This window comes from Malaclemys terrapin, chromosome 3 (assembly GCF_027887155.1).
Source record: "Malaclemys terrapin pileata isolate rMalTer1 chromosome 3, rMalTer1.hap1, whole genome shotgun sequence".
Lineage (NCBI taxonomy): Eukaryota > Metazoa > Chordata > Testudines > Emydidae > Malaclemys > Malaclemys terrapin.
Window position 1 is genome coordinate 101,965,390 of NC_071507.1, and position 22,873 is coordinate 101,988,262.

At 43.2% G+C, this 22,873-nt stretch overlaps 1 protein-coding gene across 2 annotated transcripts in view; it reads right to left on the reverse strand.

Moving 5' to 3' along the window:
* AIG1 (androgen induced 1) overlaps positions 1-22,873 on the reverse strand; it is a 191,201-nt gene that overhangs the window by 95,317 nt on the left and 73,011 nt on the right. The gene's annotated exons all lie outside the window — the stretch shown is intronic.

The window sequence follows — 22,873 nt, forward strand, 5'->3', positions numbered from 1 at the left end:
TCACCAAAAGTATTACTTCAAAGGAAGTCTGAAGGCAGCTGGGAAGAAGCAGCAGCAGCACTTTCCCCTTTGACACTGTTTGCATTTCCAAACTGTTTCTTCTTACATCACCTTTCTGTTTTTGAGTCAGATTTTCTCCTCCCATAGCCCAAATAGAGGAGGGAGCATCCCTGGGGAATTTACCCTGGGTAAAAAAAATGTACGAAATTGTGCATTTGGGATATTTTGGAAGTAGCTGCTAAACAAGTTGAAAGAGCATCTAGAGGGTTATGTTAGGAAGGTGAGCCAGTGCACCTTGAACCAGATTCCAGTAACACCACTAAAACGAAGATAATGAAAAATGCCAACTGTAAGCAGGATGAGGAAGAATCTGGAGCAACTGCCCCCACATCTCCCTCCACAAGATTACATCTCTCCCCCCGAGACTGTCTCTTTGTCCTCCCAACAGAATTGCCAAAATCTCTCCAAGTTTGAGTCACATATGAATCTCTATCCTATATGAGTTTGTGTTCCATGCCTGCTTTGGAGAGGAAGAAATATCCAGCTCTGCCAGAAACTCCCTATGCCACCTTATGCAAGTCAATCTCTGTGCCTCAGTTCCCCATCTGTAAAACAGGGATAATGATGCTTCCTTTCTCCCACCCTTAATCTGGTCTGTCCATTTAGATTGTAAGGTCTTTGAAGCAGAGTGTATCAGCGTGTACGTACAGTGCCCAGCACAACTGGGCTCTGATTTAAGCTGGAGTTTCTGGCTGCTACTCTAATATAAATTAATCAATAGTAATAATAATACTGTTTTAAAAAGTGATGCATGACCTTAGAAAGTTTTGGGTGCTTATGACATTCTGGAATGCCCTGCAACTTGGGGTGCCTCACAATGCTTTGCTGCTGTAGCTCCCAACATGGGCTCCTCACAAATAGCCAAGCAGCATGCAGGTCACACCCTGAGTGTCTGGGTATAGCTACAGCCCTGGTCCAGCAGCTCTGACCCCACCAGCCTGTTAGCAAACCCAGCCACACTCTGGCTTCCAGCAGTCTTGGTCAGTACTTGCAGGCTGACCTCAAAACACCCCCCATCCTGGATTCACCCTCCCCCCCCCAAATGTATGTTTTGCACTGTCCAGCCCTCTCCTGGATAGTCCAGATATATTAGGTCCATCTCTAAGGAGATCAATATACAACTGTCGGCTACCTTAAATAGTGTTACCCAAACAATTCACAACACTGGATTAATTTTGATTAAAGAATAAAACGCATTTATTTACTCACAAAGAGAGATTTTAAGTCAGTACCAGTAATGAGGCATTAAAGTCAGAAATGGTTACAAGAAAAATAAAGATCAAATTCTTTCTAAACTTAACAAGCTGGACCTGGTTCAAGCTGAAGTCCCTTACAACACGTTCCCAGTACCACTGCTGACCAAACTCTCAGGCCAGGATCTACTCCCAAAGTCCAACGGCTGTTTCTCTTTGTTTTCTTAGATGAAAAAGAGAGATGGCTAGGAAGAGAACTTGAGGTGTTTTTTCCCCCCACACACACTCATAATCCAGTCCCCCTTTGAGATGCGTTTTCTTCTAGGTTACCCCTCAAAGCCAAGTTTATTCAAACAGTAAAGGAGGCAACATGGTGTCTAGTAGCTTAAGCGGTTCTATGCTGTTTCTTCTCACATCTGTTTGCAAAAATGCAGATTTTTCTTGTCTCCTGTCTTCCCTCCCTCGCTGTCTGAGGACCCTGTTTACAACTTATATGTAAACTGAGGTAAACCCACATTCCTTTAAGACCTGCTTGACCAGTTCTGCCTAAGTGGGGCTATGTGGGTTTGAACATGTGCCACCAACATCATTCAAGGGCAATTTATAACTTTACATATATTGCTAAATACATTTCACCATGATATTATTGACCAGAAAGTTATTAGTTTTCAAATGATACGTCACAAGGCATATTTGGTATGAAAATTATTACCATCGTATGTAGGGTGTGAATACAGGGGTGCATTCCATCACAGTGCTGCTACCATGTGCTTTCTGGGGCACAGTAGAGGCAGACAGAGAGCAGAGACCAAATAAAAAGACTCAAGAGCTCTGAGGAAATTAGTGATTGTGAATTCAGGGAGGCAGGTAACACAAAATGAAGACTGCTAGACCATAGGGAAAACATAGTTATGCTTCTTTAAGCTTTGCATAGGTAGGGAGAGTCGGAAGAAAAAAACAAACCTCTTTGCAAAGGATGACCCTGCATGATACACTTCACAGGAAATCAAATAAAACCAAAATTATACATGATGGCCTGGAATAAAGTAGAGGGCAAAATTTCAATATACACTGTACTTTAAACATTTCTCACTTCCCTTTTGAGCTTTCTCCTCAGCAATGTACAGGACATATGATTATCAGTTCCATGTTCTGTGGCTCTTCCCAGCTGACTTACCATCATTACTTCTTTATTTCAATGTCTGGTTTCCTCCTCATTGATTCCTTTCGGTCTTGTACTGTAAGCAACTTGCACCTTTATCACCTTGTCTCTTAACTTCTGATACACCCATTTCTTCCTCCATCCCTTTCTCCTCTTCTGCTTCATCTGCAGCTCCTCTGCCTTACATCTACCGAAATGTTCTCAATCTTATTTTCTGATTAAAGAATACACACATAAATACGCATTTGTACAAATATGTTTTTAAAAAGATTTTCAGCCAACATGAATTATCCATGTTTGCTAATGGAAATCTCAATAAATCTTTGTATTAAAGAAAATTCTCAGTATTACGTTTAAATAAAAGAAAATGGCTTACAGAAAATGTCATTTTCCAGTTCTTAATTTTATAAAGTGGCTTAAAAATATCTGTTTCTTGTCTAACTAGTTTTATGGAGATACATATTTCACCCTTCCCATAAATAGTTCATAAAACTTTTCTACGCTGCATACTGTATTTGCAGAAGCCACAAAAACATGTTTGGCTGTGACTCAGCAGACTGGAACTCTGCATACAGGGTTTATGAAAAACTGGCAAAGTTCAAGATAACAAGATAAAACTCAAAGTCCTACTAAACAAATTACATATTTTCGTAGGAAGGGAAGTTAAGGATGTAATTTGCATTTTAGTCCACCTCAGATAAGGGAGAAAAAATGGTTACTCATCTTCTCGTAACGGTTGTTCTTCCGGGTGCACAGTCATCTGAAAGTTTTTCCCCTAGCAGCACCCATTGGGTCAGCTGTGGAGCCCCCTGACGCCTTCATTGTGTTCAATATATGACCCAGCCGACCCGGCACCACCTCAGTTCCTTCTTGCCGGTTACTCGGACAGAGGTGAAGGTGGGTGGGTTTGCAATGGACATGAGCAACACATGTCTAAGAACAACAGTTACAAGAAGATGAGTAACTGTTTTTTCTTCTTTGAGTGATTGTTCATATAGATTCCAATTAGGTGACTCCCAAGCCTTACCTAGATGGTGGAGTCGGAGTTACGGACTCTCTGATTGGAGCACCGCTCTGCCGGAAGCTGAATCATCTCTGGCATGCCTGATGATGGCGTAATGAGATGTGAACGTATGTACCAAGGACCAAGTTGCTGCCCTGCAGATTTCTTGTATTGAGACCTGGGCCAGGATCACTGATGATGAGGCCTGGGCCCTTGTGGAGTGTGCTGGTATTTTGGCCAGCTCGTAGCACGTGTGGAAGCATGACGTGATCCAGGAGGCTATTCTTTGAGATGAGACCAGAAGTCCTTTCATCTGGTCTACCACCGCTATGAACAACTGGTTCAACTTCCTGAATGGCTTGGTGTGCTCGATGTAGAAGGCTAGTGCTCGCCGAACATCCAAAGTGCAGCCTCTTCTCACGGCTACTGGCATGGGGCTTACAATAAAAAACAGGCAGGAAAATGTCCTGAGTAGTGTGGAAGTGTGATACAACCTTAAGAAGAAAGGCCAGGTGAGGTCTGAGTTGCACCTTATCCCTGTGGGAAACCGTATAAGGTGCGTCTGAGGTAAGGGCCTTTAACTCAGACACCCTCCTTGCGGATGTAATGGCAACCAGAAAGGCTACCTTCCACGACAGAGAGAGAAGGGAGCAAGTTACAAGCAGTTCAAATGGGGCCTCCATTAACCTGGAGAGGACCAGGTTAAGGTCCACACAGGAACAGGCTGTCTGATCTGGGGATATAGCTGTTCCAGACCCTTGAGGAACCGACCAACCATAGGGTTGGCGAAGACGGAGCATCCAGATGCTCCTGGGTGGAAAGCCGAGATAGCAGTGAGATGTACCTTTATGGAGGACGCTGCCAGGCCTTGCTGTTTCAGGTGCAGAAGGTACTCTAAGATGAGAGATACAGGTGACTGAACAAGGGGTGTACAACGGTGGTCACACCAACAAGTAAATCTTTTCCACTTTGCCAGATATGTGGCTCTAGTGGAAGGCTTTCTGATGCCGAGAAGGACCTCCGTTACCTGTTCTGAGCACAGAAGCTCCATGAGGTTCAGCCATGAAGCTACCATGCTGTGAGGTGGAGGGACTGCAGGTCGGGGTGATGAAGGCGACCGTGGTCCTGAGTGATCAGGTCGGGGAGAGGAGGCAAAGTGATCAGGGCAACCGCTGACAGCTCCAGGAGTGTGGTGTATCAATGTTGTTGAGGCCACGCTGGTGCCACCAGAATTACTTCTGCCCTGTCCCTGCAGACCTTGAGCAGGACCTTGTGCACAAGAGGTAATGGGGACGGCGTAGAGCAGGCGGCTTCCCTGGGGTAGCAGGAATGCGTCTGTGTTTGAGCCTGCGCTGTGTCTCTGGAAGGAGCAGAACATTGGGCACTTTCTGTTGCTCTGGGTGGCAAACAGATCGACTTGGGGAAACACCCACCTCTGGAAGATGGAGTGTATGAGATCCAGCCAGATGGACCATTCATGACTGCGGAAGGACCTGCTGAGGTGGTTCGCCAGTGCATTCTGAACTCCTAGTAGATAGGACACTTCCAGGTGAATGGAGTGGGCTATGCAGAACTCCCACAGCCGGAGGGTTTCCTGACATAGGGGAGAGGACTGGGCTCCACCCTGCTTGTTGATGTAAAACATGGCCATGGTGTTGTCCATCAGAACTGCTACGCACTAACCTCGTAGTCAGGCCTGAAAGGTCTGGCATGCTAATTGCACTGCCCTCAGCAACTTGATATTGATATGGAGGGCAAGTTAATCCTGCAACCAAGGGCCGTGCATTTGGAGGTTTCCCAAATGTGCTCCCTATCCCATAGCTGACACATCCGTTACCAGGGACAAGGAGGGCTGAGGACTGTTGAAGGGGACTCCTTCACACACTGACTGAGGGTTGAGCCACCACTGAAAGGACTCAAGCACCTGCCCTGACATTGTGACCACTGAATTCAGGCTGTTGCATCCCAGGCGATAGGCTGAAGCGAGCCATGCCTGTAGAGGCCTGAGCCTCAGTCTGGCATGCCGAGTTATGTAAGTGCAGGCTGCCATATGACCGAGGAGACTCAGGCATCCCCTTGCAGTGGTGGTCGGGTATTGCCTGAGGCCCTGAATGATGTCCATCATGGCCTGGAATCGGGACCCTGGGAAAAACGCTCTTGCCTGAACCGAGTCCAACACCACCCCGATGAACTCTATTCTTTGGATCGGTAACAAGGTTGACTTGTTCCAGTTGAGCAGGAGACCCAGTCTCCCGAATGTGGATCTGACCAATTGGACTTGAGACTCCACCTGCCCCCGGTGCAGCCCCTGAGCAGCCAGTCGTCGAGGTTGGGGTATACCTGCACCTGCCTTCAGAGGAGAAAAGCGGCTACGACCAACATGCACTTGGTGAACACTCGGTGGGCTGTTGAGAGGCCAAATGGAAGGACTGTAATTTCTAATGTTTGTGGTCGACCACAAACCGTAGGAATCATCTGTGTGCAGGCCAAATAGCTATGTGAAAGTACACGTCTCATGTGGAGGGCGGCGTACCAGTCTCCCGGATCCAGAGGAGGGATACCATACGGAACTTCAACTTTACCCTGAACTTGTTGAGTTCTTGCAGGTCTAGAATGGGTCTGAGACCCCCTTTAGCTTTGGGGATTAGGAAATAGCAGGAATAGAATTCCTTGCCCCTGAGGTACCTCCTCCACCGCTCCCATTGCGAAGAGCGCCCACACCTCCTGGATAAGGAGTTGCTTGTGAGAAGGGTCCCTGAAGAGGAACGGGGAAGGGGGGTGAGAGGGAGGGTAAGAGCAGAATTGGAGAGAATATCCTACTTCTACCATATGGAGAACCCAGTGGTCTGAAGTTATTTGGGACCAAGCACGGTAGAAGTGGGACAGATGATTCAAGAATCTGGAATTGTGGCTGGTTCGCCATCCTCGGGCGAACCTTCAAAAGGCCTGCTTTGAACCTGACGATGGTTTAATAGGGCCCTGGCCCTGCCGGGTTCGGGGGGTGGGAAGACTTGCATCTGCCATTCCTGCCCATTGCTGCTGAGGCTTGACATGTTTACGTTGGGTTGCCGGGGTGTGCATACCCAAGGATTTCACGGTAGCCCTTGAGTCTTTTAGCCTATGCAGCCGAGAGTCAGTCTGCTCCATCAAAAGGCAGGTCCTGCATGGTCTGTTGAACCTTGGCGATCACGGCGATACTGGAGGACAAGGTGCGCGACGCTGAGTCCACAGCACCCAGTGAGGCCTGTAAAGAGGTCCGTGCCACCATCTTGCCCTCCTCCACTATTGCTCCAAACTCCTCGCTGGACTCAGTTGGCACCATCTCCTTAAACTTGATCATCGAGTTCCAGAAGTTGAAGCTGTATCTACTCTGAATTGCCTGCTGGTTGGCGATCCTGAGTTGTAAACCCCCCGTGGAATACACTTTGTGCCCAAATAAATCTAGGCGCTTGGCGTCCTTGGACTTAGGCACTGGGGCTTGTTATCCCTGCCTCTCCTTTTCATTCACTGCAGCCACCACCAATGAGCAAGGCTGTGGGTGTGTGAAGAGGTATTCGTACCCCTTAGATGGTACGAAATACTTCCTTTCCATACCCTTTGCGATGGGAGGGATGGAGGCCGCGGTCTGCCAAATGGTCTTAGCACTGACACGTATAGCCTTGATGAGGGATAGAGCCACCCATGATGGGCCTTCCGGGGCCAGGATGTCGACCATCGGGTCCTCTGATTCTATCTCCTCCTCGGCCTGCATTTCACACCACCCTGTGAAGGAGGTCCTGGTGGGCACGGCTGTCTATGGGGGGTGGTCCAGAGACGGAGGTGCCTGCAATGCCTCATCCAGGGAGGAGGATTATGAGGCTAATGGGGGAATAGAGTCCTCCTGACACTCTTGGTCTCCAGGGGCCTCCTGTCCCGCCTCTTTGTCGGGACCATCCACACCTGGATCAGGCTCAGGAGCTGGGGTTGGTTCCAGGGGAGGTAGTGTGACCGGTACCTCCTCGGCACCCCTAGGGGTGGGGCAACTAGCTGATGCCTCTGGTACCTGTGGTTCAGATGCTGCCAAACGGGAACCTTTGGATTGGGCGCCCTGGACCTGGTGGTACACCCACAGGGTCCAAAATGGCCACTGCGCTGGTCTCTGCCACTGCGCAGGCCATGGTCCTTCCCCCACCTTAGGCCTTCCACAGCCTGACTGGTGCCAGCCCTGCTCTGAGTATCTAGACTCCGTCTCGGAATCCGAAGACAGGGAGTAGGACCGCGAAGGCCAGGGCAGTGCCGAGCAGAGCTGGACTGAGGAGCTGTGCTGAGATCGGGGCCTGTGCGGGGACGCTGACCGGTGCCGGGATAATCAGTGCTGGGAACGGGACCTGCTACACGATGGGATCGCTGTGATGATTGGCATCGCGACCTGAAGCGGTGTCGCGAGTCTAACTGGTGCCGCAAGTGTGACCAGTGCCGCGGGTGTGAGTGGTGCCAGGACTCCACCAGCAGTGCTGAGGGATGAAGCATTGCTGGTTTGTCTCAAGACATTGCCACACGTTGTGGTACCGGAGGCTTGGCTCAAAGGACCGGGGACTGTGGTGCCCTCATGGCAATGCAGTTCCTCGTGGTCTCAAAGGTGTTCAGGGTGGATGGCAATTCCACCTCCTCAATGACCTGGTTCGGGAAGTCCAACAGCACTGGACTCGATGGTCCCCCTTGCAGGGCCAAAGTCGATGTTGCCGGCTCCAAAGTCTTTGGCCCTGGGTGCTCCTCTCTGGGATGCGCCCCATCGGCCGGCTCCAAAGGGGTGGGTCTCGGAGTCGGAGATCCACTCCTTCTCTGCTTCCGCCACTTTTGTGTTGGGGAATGGGACTGGTGCCAGGTCGATCCTGCCGGTTTCGATGTCACCGCAGGTCTCTCACTGAGTCCTTCGGCGGTGCCACTTCTACCACTGCCGCTGGGGTGCTGTGCACCAATGAGCTTGATGCCGGGTCTTGCTGTGCTGATGTAGGTTGCGGTCTAAGTGCTGCATCCATAAGGAACTGCTTGAAGTGAAAGTCTCACTCCTTTTTTGTTCTGGGGAAAAACCCTTTACAAATGCTCCACTTGTCCGCTTGGTGTGCTTCCCCCAGACACTTTAAGCAAGTGTCATGGAGGTCGCCCATTGGCATGGGCTTGCTGCAGAACGTGCAGGGTTCGAATCCTTCGGACTTTGGCATACCCCGAGTCTCAACAAGGAACGCAGTCGGGGTGAAGGGGAAGACACCCTCCCCCCCACTCCCAACAGCTATCTGCTATAACAACCGAAAACACTAAAACTAAACTTAACGAGGCTAGGAATAACTGTAAACAAAACTAAACTGAAAACTGGGGAAAACAAGGAGAACTTGCAAAGCAAGTCAACGTGGTTCCAACAACCATCACTGGTGGTAAGAAGGAACTGAGGTTGGCAGGGTTGGAAGGTGTCACTCCAGGGGGCTCCACAGTCGATCTCACGGGTGCTGCTAGGGGAAAAACTTTCCGATGATAGTGCACACAGCGTGCGCGCACCTAACTGGAATCGAAATGAGCAATCACCCAAAGAAGAACTCCCCTTCTGCACTCAGTCTAGCTTGCTGCCATAGTGCCCATGGACCAGGTCAATCTGAAGCATTTAATGAGATACTGGCAATGCTAAGCTTAATATAAAATCCATGGATAATTTTATCATTTTAAACATAGGTCATGTATACCCTACAGGAGACTGGATCACACCATTAGTTCATCAGTTCTGATATCCTGCCACAATCAGTGACCAATATTTGACACACATTACAAAAATAGCAATATTTTTGACTTTTATCTTAGGTTTCATCTGAGGGTGTTACAGACATTAATTAAGACTCACAGCACCCCTGTTATGTAGGTCTGACAGTATTATTAACTCCATTTCACAGGCAGGCAAGTTAAGGCAAAAAATGTTTAACGGTTTGATCCTGCAAAATGCTGAGCATTCTCAATTCCCACTGACTTCAATGGGAGTTCAGGGTGCTCAGCACCTAGCAGGTTCCAGCCCAATAAGGCTTTTCTAAGATCACCCAGTAATTCAGTGGCAGAGTCAAGAATAGATCCCAGGCCTCCTGGAGCTCAGTCCTGTCCTTTAATAGCTACATCATGCTTTTTCAGACTTGGGAGCAGAGTGAAAATAAAAGAACACAATAATGCTTTCAGACAGTTGTGCTATGCTGTACATGGGTATGGGCATTTGTTTCCTTCCCTGCAGAAAGGAGTCTTGCAGGGAGCCTTTGTGCTGTTGAAGGGGATGGATTTGAAAGAGATTTTGCACCACCACCATTCAATTCTTCTCCCTTCTCTAGTCAGGCTGTATCATTGCTCCCTCACACTAGCTGGGCTGCTAGCTCTGTGGATTTAAAAAATATTAATTAAACTCATTGCATCATTTGTTCTGAACAAAAATATCTTATACAAGTGATATAATAAGTAGAGGTTGTAACAAGAATAGGATAAGGTATCAGCTTCTGGTCTGCCTTTTGCCATTTTTCTTATTTCCTCACTCATTTCATTGCATCAGGGGGCTAAGATGGTCATTCTAAAAGACAGGCACACAGCGTCTGCCAAAGCCATTCCTAATACCACTTTTTGAACTGTCCAGAAGGTGGTGTTGGCACCTTCCTCTCCCTCGTGCCTATCCCTCCCACTATAAGACATTAGAAATGCAAATAGAAGTTATTACTTATATTTTACAGGGTGGGACTGGGTTATGGGGGGCAAATGGAGCCCCTGGACCAAAGACAGGTCACAGCTGATGCTCACAGTCACCGTAGGCAAGACTAAGTCTCAAGGTCACTCCCAAATCCTTGATTTCTGCAGATCAGCAGGTATGCAGCATTACTGCTGTGGCACTAATTCCATGTATTAATCATTTGGCTAGAGAGTTTTTCTGCAGAAATGCTGCCTGTTTTCAAGTACATGAAAAGAGTAATTAGAAAACTAAAAAGGCAAAAAAGGGAACTTTTAAAAAGTGATTATTTATTACAAGACAACGGCAGAAAATGTTTTCTGATATTGCTTCCGTGTGAAATAATGGCTATTCCAGCAATGACAAATAGGTAAAAGTCTGGTCACTGACTTGGTGCATATGTCTTCAATTGAAGGAAATACTGTCTGCCAAACTTAAACCAAGTAGATCATAGGTCTGTGGGAAAAAAAAAAAAAAAACACAACACACCACCACAACCCTAACGGGGTGGAATCTAGTTGCTATAGCAGCAAATTAAACAAATAAATGAGATACCATGGAATGCTGCAAAATATCTGTGGGCTGATTTTGTCATATTTGCCACATGTGTGAATACTAGCAGTCAGGTTTTAGCTTACTAAGCAGGGTTCAATACAGTGAGTACAATATAGCACAACTATACTTTTATAGCATGTACACATTTATTCTTACCTGATTACATGCTAATGCGTGTCAGCTGATGAGCTCTAGCATACACAACACTGCATTTTACTAAGGGTGCAAAAAAGTTACTATAAAAGCATTTTGTCCTCTAGCTATACAAAAGTATACCTGAAATACTATTAACTGAATGTATACAACATGCACTACTTTTCTATAAGGATATTTCTACCTTTCCCTGTTCTTGTATGAACTGGTAAAAATATAAGCTTTTTTGTAATGATTACATCCAAAGTGATTTGTTTCTGGGGTGTTTTTAGACTATTTTCTCTATCGGCTGTTAAACTCTCAAATAATCACTTCTCCAATTATTTTACAAACTCATTAAAACAGGCTGTTGTACATTACACACAGTACATGCCATTTCCTCTCCAACCCAAGAAAAACTACATTTAAATTTTCCATTGCAATATACTGTATTGTTCCTCTTGTGGATGAAAGGCACTATCTGAATATAAGCTATTATTAATCATAATAATGTATCATTTTCAATTTTGATCCTATTGTCTGCTTATGTTCTCTGGAAAAAGAGGAATACTTGAAATATGAATATAAAAGGGTCCTAGAAATTTCTGATGTCAGGGGACACAGAGAATAAGTTTGTTATTTTAGCCGAGGAGGGAGAACAGATCCTTATCCATATGTACATACAGAATGGTATAATCATTTTACCTTTATATAGTATTTTATATTTATTTCCTGAGAATCACAACAAGATAAAATGTGAACTAGCATCACAAAAATGCACCTGTTACAGACTGCTATAGAGTTTAATCATTACAAAAGAATTGCACATGGTCACAAAAGAGCATGTAGTCAGCTATGTAAATTGTGTTTTAAATAAACATTAAAAAAATTAAAATCAACATTCCCAAGCCTTCTGCATTTGACCATGTATTATCAGAATTATGGAAGTGCACTATTAGATTGTAAACCAGTTTCTATCCTGTCCTGTGTTAGTACTGGTTTTAAAAATTGCAACCAAATTTTAGGGCCAAATCCCTGGTTCCAGACAAGCTGTGCTCAGCATATAACACAAAGAGGGAGAGAGTTTCTAAACCATCTTTCTGCTTGCCCAATCCTGTGGCTTTTCACTGGTCACTTGTGTGTACGATCATGCTTGTGAAAATGTCGGCATGTGCAATTTTCTGAAAACATGGCTTTCAATGTTTTAAAAAACGGCAAACTCAACAACATACATCTGAATGCTAAACCGATATTAAAGTAGGAAGGTTACAAATTCTGGAGCTAGACTTCCTTATCTCTGGTGTCACAAAGTGAGTCACTTTCCATCATAATAGTGACCTCTAGCAAGCAGCTTATTTGACAATTTTAATATGCAGCACAAACCATGTGTTGCAGCCAATATGCACAAATAGGTCTTACTCTAAACTGGCTTCTTTTAAGAAGATGACATGATATTCTGAGGGTTATCCAGGGAGCTGAGATAATGTATCACACTGATAGTTAAAGATACAAACAAAAAGAAACGGATACACAGAGATACTGACACCAGTCTACCGATACCACACAGAAATGGTTTATGCAGACACAGCTCTTGTATTAACATGAGGATAAATGTTACCAGGACTTGAAATTCAGGGGAAAAAACTGTCTTGTCACCATGCAAATATTAAATACACCTGCCCTGTTAATATATTTACATGTCCAACAGTAACAGCAGCAAGTTGGCTCAAGTCTCACTAGCAGCATCATTACACCATCAACTTTCTCCCCCATCCCTGTAATTAACAGAACTGTGGGATGTTTCCCAGAGGGCATGCAATGCAAAGACAGACATATGAATGAAACATATTTTCCTTTTCCTCTTCTTTCCTTTTTTCTTTTATAATTCTCCCCCCCTCTCAGTTCCTCTTTCACCATTTTTTGTCTCTCTCTCTTCCTGTTGTCTACACTGTTTTCGGCTCCCATTTTCATTCCCTCTCCTCGCCTTTCATTTATTTATTTTTTGTCACAAGCTGCAGCAACATCTGCTTTTTGTTTTGTGATCTGTCCCTGTTCCCCTGATCAGATGCACCTCCCCTGCCTGTCTTTCCATTATAGTCGGCCGTCCCTCCCTGACATCTCTCTCATTCTATCCTCTTTGCTTCTCCCTTCCTCTCTTTCCCTTGGTGTTCACATTTCTTGCCTTCATCCCTATTTCCTGCCAGAATGAGTTACGTTCCACTGTGGGTAGTGATAGGTGGCTTGCACAAAAATGATCTGACATGGGGAGTTTAACTTAATACAAACTTTTAACTTGTAATAATACTTCTTTTCAGTGGGGATCAGATCTAGGAACATTCAACTGACATTAAGTAATCAAGTGCATTTTATGAGAGATTATGACATTCCAGGGTGCAAGCCAGACCAGTGAGGCAGTGTGTTACCCTTGCCCTGCAACCTGGGTTGCCTCACAATGCTTTGCTGCTGTAGCTTCCAACCTGGGCTTCTCACAAACAGCATGCAGGTCAGACCTTGAGTGTCTGTGTATAGCTGTTGTCTGCCAGCATACTCCAGTCATACTTTGGCTTTCACCAGCCTTGGTTATCACTTGCAAGGTGACCCAAGTCCCAATCCCAAATTTTCCCAAAATGTGTGTTCTGCAGTGTCCTGGACAGTTCAGAGATTTTAGGTCCATTGTCCCTGTAAGGGGATCAATATTCAACAGTCTGCTACTTTAAATGAAGTTACCCCACATCCCAGTTGCACCAAAACACTGGATTAGTTTTGATTAAAGAATAAAACTAGTTTATTTAACTACAAGGAGATAGGTGCTAAGTGAGTACTAGTATAAGGCATTAAAGTCAGAAATGGTTACAAGAGAAATAAAGATAAAACACTTCCTAGTACTAAAACATAACTAACTAGACTTGGTTCAAAGTGAAGTCCCTTACCACATGTTCTCAGTAACATTGCTGACCAAATTCCCAGGTCAGGATCTGCTTTCAAAATCCAACTGGTGTTTCTTTTGTCTCCTTAGGTGAAAGAGAAAAAGATGGATAGGGAGAGAGAACTTGGTGTGTTCTTGCCCCTCGCTTTTATAGTTCAGTCACCCTGTGAAATGCATTTTCCTGAGGGTTACCGCTAGATAAAGTTCATTCCCACTGTAACAATGGAGACAAGGGGGTTGTTAGCGAAAGAGGTTCCATGCTGCTGTTTTGCTAAGCTGCAGATCTGTTTGTTCCTGCCCCCTTCCTTGCCAAAGAATGGCCACTTGATAGGTGATTGGCCATCAGCTTTGGTGACACCTGGCTAGAGGCATCAGCTTGTCTATTGTTTAAACGGTTAACCAATTAAAGGGAGAGGGGCTGGGGTTGCTTTTGGGGCCAGTTGGCCGGCCGTTGGGCTGGGTTCGGCCGGCTGGCCAGCCGGTTGGGGCCGGGGCCGGTTGGCCAGCCAGCATGGCTGGGGTCTGGTGTGGCACAGCTGAGGTCCGGGGTACAGCCAGTGTGGCTGAGATCCGGCGTGTCACAGCTGGGGTCTGTCCAGCAGGGCCGGGGTCCAGCCAGCTCAGCAGGGGGTTAATGGTTAATGTCGGTTAACTAGTAAGCCTAATTTTTACCGATTAACTGGTTAACATTTTACATTCCTAGGAGGGAGTGAATACAGGGGTGCATTCTATCACAGAGACCTGTCATCGTTATACTGTAGTTTCGTTTGTAAGTCTTGGAGGAGGCTGTGTGTGTTTCCTATAGACCACAAATGCACCAACTGGAAATGACTGATAATCAGGAGCACCAAACACATATGTCCGGCAAGGAGCACTATCTCAGACCTACACTACAATGAGTAATCTCACTTGGCAGGTGCATAGCATTGTTAAGGCACAGATCCTACTTTACAGAAAATGGCTTGTGCTTTTTTGTATTAGGTAAAGGGTCTTTTTTCAGAATGTCAGGGGATGTCACTCTCATAATCCAGCATTTTTTATCTAGGTGCCTCTCGGTTTCTGACTGCTATGCTGACACAAGTTCTGACATACATCCAGTTTCCAAACACTCCACGTAAGTAACAGAAAACCAAGATAAGTTTTTATGTTATTGCTGTTTTTCTTCCCAGTGTGTGGGGATAATTGATACCACTGTATTCATGTTCCAGTTGTGGGACTGGCAGATAATGAAGAGAGATATCAGAAGATGTAGCATAACCACAGCATAAACATGCAAGAAGTGTTCAAAGCCAGGAAAGGTATTTTCAGTATTCTAGTTAAATGTCCTGGGCCCACAAGTGATGTCCACTTATTTGGTATTCCATCATTTAGACAGCTGTTGAAGTAATGGATATTTATTCTACATGAAACAGGGTTCATTAGTCAATTGTATACTTTCTGTGCTTTCTATCAGTAAACCTTTCAATTAATGTCATAGGCAAGTGTCTACACTCTGAAACATTAATTAAAGATCCCATTTCTGAATCTTTATAATCAGCCTCTGATGGTTTTTATAGCTATATATAAAAAGAGAGCTCAATTAAACTGAAGGATCCTTGAGATGCTTACCATGGATTTAGATATCAATCGAGCAGAGAGACTACATTACAATTCACTTCCAGCAAGCTTGTCAGATGTTAGCAGCTATGGGGGTATTGAATTAAATGGCCCATAAATGGGGTTTCTTTGTACAAGAAGCAGTATGAATTGTTAAATGTACTTTAGTCCACAGTCTTCTACTAGAGCCTGTCTGCAAAGGGACTGGGTGCAGCATGCTAGTTAGAGACAATATGGATGAAACAAAAAAACATGGGTCATCTCCTTAGTTGTTCCTCAGAGAGGCTCATTGAGCAACTGGCTTGATTCTGAGCTCGGATGGAGTGACTAAGGAACTGTAGGTTTGTAAATAACTTTTACCTGATCTATATAGGCCAGGTCACTATGAGCTTTGATCCAAAGCATCTTTCATGTGGCTTCCCTATTTCTGCATTGGCCTGAATCATTCTTGAATCAAAAAGAAAATTGAGTATCAGTGCTTTCTTCTGGCATTAGTCCTCTGCTTCTCCAGATTCACTAGATCTGTAAGATGCGTTTGTTACAAAAAGTAATAACAGGACACATCACAGCACTGGATCCATCCCCTCTTCAATTGTATGAATCTTTAATTTGAGCTGACAATAATGAAGAGGAGAGAGAATCTGTAAGAGAGGCTGGAAATGTATCATTTGGACATGCTCCGCTCCATAATTCATTTCTATGTCTCCTACATGTCCGTTTTTGGCATGTATGCTTTCACGTAAACCAAAGGGAGCTAAGAGGTCTTTCTAGTAATCCTTTTGTTTTCAGTAAACATCATCAAAGAATAAGCAGCATAAAAAGGGAAAATATCACTTTAAAAACTACACTGGCACATGCTCCATACAATAATCAACTTTCCAGCACCGTAAAGGCAGCCCATATTTCCCACAAGATTCTCTCCTCTGTATTTTCATATTGAGATAGCTCATCATTTCTGCTCTTTGAACCCATTAAACACTTCAGTAATAAATTTTACTACTCTGTGTTATCTTCCTTGCCACAAATTATATACACACGCACACACACGTAACTGAAAACATCCCAGATTCCTAGAAAATATGTGTGTGTGTGTGTGTATTTATATATATTATATATATAAAAAAAACATTACTTTAAGAATCTGGATGTTCTCAGTTAGAAATAAACAAGGATTCTTGTTCAAACCCTGTGATAACTTGGATAAATTCTATATGCAGGCCTGCTCACATGTTACTGTGTAAGCGTATAATACTGCATTATTATAATTAGAGCGTGTGTTGTACATGTGGTAGGTGCAAACTGCAAGGCACTGAGTGTCGTCAGCTCTAAATGAAGCCAATGAGAGTTGACGACATTTTACACCTCCTTAGAACCTGTCAGAATGAGACTCAATGTTTAAGGGATGTCTACGCTACAGCAGCATAGCTGGTAGTTGTACTGTTATAGTGCCACAGTGTAGAAGCTTCTTACAGCAATGAAAGTGGTATTTCCGTCAATGTAGTTAATACAACCCTCCAAGAGGCAGTAGTAAGAATTCTTCCATTGACATAGTTGCATTTATACTGGGAGTTAGGTTGACCTAACTACATCATACAGGGCATGACATTTTTCACAGTCCAGTTGCATTACTAGGTTGGTCTGATTTGAAAGTGTAGATCAGACCTAAGTTTGTTTTTACTACAACAGTGAGCTTGAGTTAGAACACTTGAATTACTTCACCTGAAGTAGCTCAAGTGAGAGCAGAAGGAGAGTAAGGACACTGCAGAACAACAGTGGAGCGACATGGCATAATTGGATTAGCAGAGTGATTGGATTAGCATTTGATGACTTGTTGTAACTTGAACTGCTGCATCCTCACTGCATTACTAGCTCAAGCTACAGCAGCATTCAAGCTTTGCCCCTCCCATCCCAGCCAGCTCTAGTTTAAAGGACCTAGCTAGATATTAACTTGAGCTAGATGTTTGTGTGTGTGGATGGGAGTTAGGGACAAACCTAGAGTTAAAACTCAAGCTAAGAATGTATGCCATGAAGACAAGTCCTAGAAATATACAATATATATGTGTCGCTTCATCCACCGCTGACACGTAGCCACAATATGACACAAATTTTATCCAGCACCAATGACACAATATAACAGTTTAAAATAACTAAAGCTTATTTTTTAATTAACAATACTTAAAATTACTGGAGATCAAGTCTGAAAGCGAGTTATTACGAAGTGGGCTCACAGAACTGAACAATGACATAGTGAGAGTCATGAGGTTGAAGCACTTTTAAAACAACATGCATCTTTGGTGATGTAAGAGAAAAAATAGAAAGTATATCCAGAGCGAAGAGCCCTACAGCAAATACTTGAATAACAACTTGTCTGATGAAGGGATTCAGTTTTAGAACTAATTTAAACAAACTAGCAAGGCTGCGTTCAGTCGTGCAGTCTGCTAAAATTACAAAACATTTGATAAATAGAGGAAATAAGCCCACTTGGTTAGCGATTTATAAACAGGTATTACTTCATGTAATCACATTGTTCTCAGATAATCTGCTCAGTATAAAATGAAAATGCAGCCTGTGGTTTACACAACTATATACTCAACCTGAGTTATTTAGGGGTGCCATTCACTTCACTAAATGAAACAGGTCAAATCCTGGCCTGCTAAAGTCAATGGTATTGACTTCAGTGAGATCACTATTTCATGTTAGTTCTTTGTTTTGTCTTGCACAAATTTCTGTATACAACAAAAATCATACATACTGTATTCAATCTAGGTACTCTGTCCTCTTTACCGTAGTATGTGATGTAAGCATCAATATAATGATTATTACTGTTTAGACATGAGCAAATCAAATACTGTACTAAATATGTCAACTAGCATGGATAACAGAGATATTTAATATAATATATGGAGATATACCTATCTCATAGAACTGGAAGGGACCCTGAAAGGTCATCGAGTCCAGCCCCCTGCCTTCAATAGCAGGACCAAGTACTGATTTTTGCCCCAGATCCTTAAGTGGCCCCCTCAAGGATTGAACTCACAAATGTGGGTTTAGCAGGCCAATGTGCAAACCACTGAGCTATCCCTCCCCCAGGCAACCAAATATGGTCCAGTTACTATTTCTTCCTGTTTTAATTCACAGTGCCAGTTTAGTACAGCTTTAAAAATTAATTAAAGAAACATTATATTGCCATTGTTTTCAATTGTTCTTAAAATTTATTTGTCCACTCCTCCAACAGAAATTGGTCCAATAAAAGATATCTCACTTACCTTGTCTTCTCTTAAAAATATAGTTATTTTGAATAATATTTAAGTGTAAAGTGTCCTGAAATACCATATTTTATTAAAAAATAAATTGTTAAAAACAGGTTAATGTTAAGTGTGTTTCAGTGGAGTCTAGCTAATATCTAACAATAGTTGATTACACTTCCCTTTAAAAAATTCTTCATCTTTCAAAACCCAAACATTTGGACACAATGAGTAGGGTCTCCATGTAAATCCTTCATCATTCACTATCACTGCACTTCACTTCTGCCTACCCAGACTTAATTTTGTTCCCTTGCTCTGTTCTGCAATGGAAATATGCTGCTGGATATATATGATTTTATATATTGCTTATTAGATGTTTGTATTTTTTTTTTAAAGAAACACAGTCCCAGGTTACATTAAATTATGTCTGAATTCTATATGAGTTCTAATAATGTGATGTGTTGGTGGAATAGAAGAATATTTGTTATGAGTGAACTAGCTGCTGTTAATCAGCATATGACGTTGTGGACTTATATAAGCATAGAGTACATAGCCTTGCAAGTTTATATGTATTAATTATATTCTGTACCATATAACACATCTAGATTTTCTTTGCAGAGAGTAAAGGTGTTATATATGTTAAGTGTTAAAGTAAATGAGAAATTTAAATCCCTTGACAGAATAGGCAATATTATAATCTCGTAATTTGCTACTTTGATTACAGCAAATTTCAGGGACAACAATGAGGTTGGGTGGGTGACTGATGATTATTTAACAGTGGGATATTTATTGAGTGTTTCTCGTAAACATTCATTTCTAGACAGTCTAACATATGTTTTCTTTAAAGGATGAAGAATTGTTGTTCAGAAACAGTGTTAGCTTGACTGCATTGTGTACACATGAAAATCACCCTGTATGGCTGAGACACGTTGTGGCTGCAGATAACAGGAAAATGGGGAGGGGGGGGGGTAAGGAGGAGAGAAACAAAATATTGTACCTAACACTTTGAAGCCCACACAGATCTACACAGAACATTTCTTCCTGACCCAATGCACAGAGTCAGGACTCAGGCTCTCTTCAGACTGGTTCCAAAAATTAAAAAAAAAGAGCAAAACAAATGATAGTGAAAGAGCAAACTCTCTCACTTACGAAGTCTCTTTAAGCAGTATAGCAATACCATCGGTGCTGGAACTTGGGGTGCTGGGAGTGCTACTGCACCCCCGGCTTGAAGTGGTAATAACCCAAATACATGGTTTCCATCTTCAGCACCCCCACTATAAAATTGTTCCAGCACCACTGAGCACCATCAGTTTCCAGTTCCTCTGACCTGGGCTTGGATAGAGAAAACACTCCTCCTTCCTCTCAAGGCCTTCCCCAAGGTTTCAACTTCTATCCCTGCTTTAATAGGCTCTTTCTTAACCCTTTTTCTGTCTATCCTGCTGTGCTGTTTATTTTATTATGAAGCTATTTGTTAATATTTTTGTAATTCTTCCCCATTGGGCCTGTCACCTCTCATCCTCACTCATCCCTTAACCCTCCCCCCCCCCCCCCGAAGCCTTAACAGTGTCAGCAAGACAAAGGGAAACAAAACAAATGGAGAGTCTGTAGGCCAAGCCAGTCAGGAAAATGTTTACAATTTGAAAGACGGGTACATTTGCAAAATACTATTCCTATTCTGATACTTGGTAATATTCCGGGGGGGGGGGGGGGTGAACTAACTCTACTCTGGAATGAGAGGCTGCCCAAAAAATGTCAGGGGGATCAGTTTATTTTTGGGGAAGATACAAAGAGAATGAAAAATTAGGCTTATAAGAAGATGAAAGCTCCAACCTTATCTTAGGCTCTGCTACCACCGCTCCAAAATAAATTATAGATGCATTTTATTGTTGTCAGAAGGCATCAACAGTCCCTCCTTCAGCTGCTCTACATGCAGTTATTTCTGTCTGGCTAAAAACCCCAGGTAGGACTAGCATAAGAAGGAGCAGTGATCAATTCCTGTTCCCTCTATAGGGCTGCACCAAGGAAGAACCCCCAGCTTCCTCTAATTAGGATCTAAAATAAGAATATCCTCAAATATTTGGCTATATGCCCATACTACTACTGATCATAATTAATCAGGGTTGATTCCCTATGTGATTACCAAGGTAACCATAGATTTCATGATTGCTCCTGTTTAAAAAAAACCCCCAAACATATCCATAACTTTTCCCACTAAGGAATTTTTGCAAGTTGAAGGGTGGGTTGATAGGCTGTTAACTGGGAGTTAAGTAGAGTTGTCAGAATATTGTCCAAACAACAACAAAAATGGCTTTTCAACCAAAACAATTTTTCGTGTATGTGGAAAATTTTAATTTTGATTGAAACTCTCTCATTTTAAGACAAACCCCCACCCCCAAACTGCAAACGGTTTAGTTTCATAGCATTTCCCAACCAGCTGTAGTTGTTAACACTTGAGGCAGCTGTTGAGCATTGAGTGCTGTGCCACTGGGCTGAATGGGAGGCCAATAGAGAGCAGGAACTCATCAACTCCTCTCTATTGGACTTTCACTGACAGATTTAATTCCTTTGGGGGTTGTAAGTCTTCTCTACGGGCTTTGGTTTATAAAGCGTGGCTCCAATAAAGCAACTCTTGTCTTCAAAAGTTATCAAAATGTATTAAAAATTGGGAGAATAAACTTAATTTGGGTACAAAATAATGCCTTTAACTTTTGACTTTTCTAAACTATATTGCCATGACTCCTGCCCTTTTCACCAAAAACACCTCCATGACACTTCCTAAAACCTCCCATGTCAAAACAATAGGCCTGCTCATAAATAAAGTGCTAATACACTGAGGGTACTTTAAGAGCAGAAGATATTTCTCTCCAGAGGAAAATCCCCCAAACCTCATATTCTGATAGGCAACTCATCAGAATGAATTAGAATGAAAGCTGGTGACGATAATATGATGGATAAAACATCAGATAAAATTAGATTAAAAGATGGTGAAAAGCCCAACAGCAAGAAGCCTCCTTTGTGACCCAGCCAAAGTGACACTTGGATAAATAAAGACTGACAAGGCAAACAATTCCTTCACAAAAGACGTTCAAAAGTGCCTTCTACAATACTTAAAGTTGAAAATAAAAAATGTCCCAGACATTTGCATGCAGTTCATTTCAGCAAATGCTACAACGTGCAAAGATTTTAAACAAAACCTCTTTTCAAATGTTTCAGCAAATCTACATTTCTTCAGAACAACATGGGCTTGAACTGCCCTTTAGGTTTGTGGTCTGGATGATGAGACTGCCTGAATAAAACAGGGCCATACATTATCATCTGCTTTACAATGCAGGTCCATGAAAAAATGTCGCAAGTGAGGCATTTTCAGTATGCAGAATGTCACCTGGGAGGAATGTCCTCAGAGTTGGCATGATGCTGTGTGGAAAATATGAATGTATGTACAGCTTGCAGCCTTTGTGAGTGCTTAATGGATGATTTCAGAACTGACAGGGGGAGGTCTGAACAGACACGGGAAGATCCACCAACAAGAGAGCATGTTACATCGTATCATTCCCTCTAAAACCAGCATATAACATGGCAAAGTAGTTGGCAGAAGTTACAGCTCTGTTTAGCAGTAGTGATTCCCAGGCTGCTCCCTATACACTGGGAAACAATAAATAACTACAGCCAGTTTGCGTACACCCCTGGAACGTGAAACAATTAATCAAGATCGACATTAGTGAGCAGTTCTGATTTGATCTGGCCATGTGGTGCATACTCCTTGAAGGATGGCCTCTGCTATAGCTACAGATTAACAGTGCCAAATGGTTTGCCATGCTCTGATGCCAACAGAAAGGTATCATAAAATATCTCTCACAGGCCCAGTCAGACAAGATGTGTGAAACAAACATGAAATCTGTGAGTTCAGTATTGCACGTACTGCAGTAAGCGCCTGGTAACAAAGTGGGCTCTTAATCAAATGCTTTACCTCATCCACAAAATGCCACATTAGTTGAAGGCTAGCAAGAATATCCTATTGTTTCAGAGGCATATCACTGCCTCTTGCAAAGGGGGTGGGACAAAGATATACCCCTTGTACTGTGGCAGATACACCATTTTTTCTCCAATAGCATTTTTTAAAAAAACCACACACACATCCACATTTTCAAAAGGATAATCTAACATAGGTTCTGCTACACAGTTTTGGCATACTTAGGCAGCTAGCACTTTTGTTTATTTTTTAACCATACACAAGGGTACGGTATGGCCCATGGAAATTAATTTAATTTCTTGAACATGCT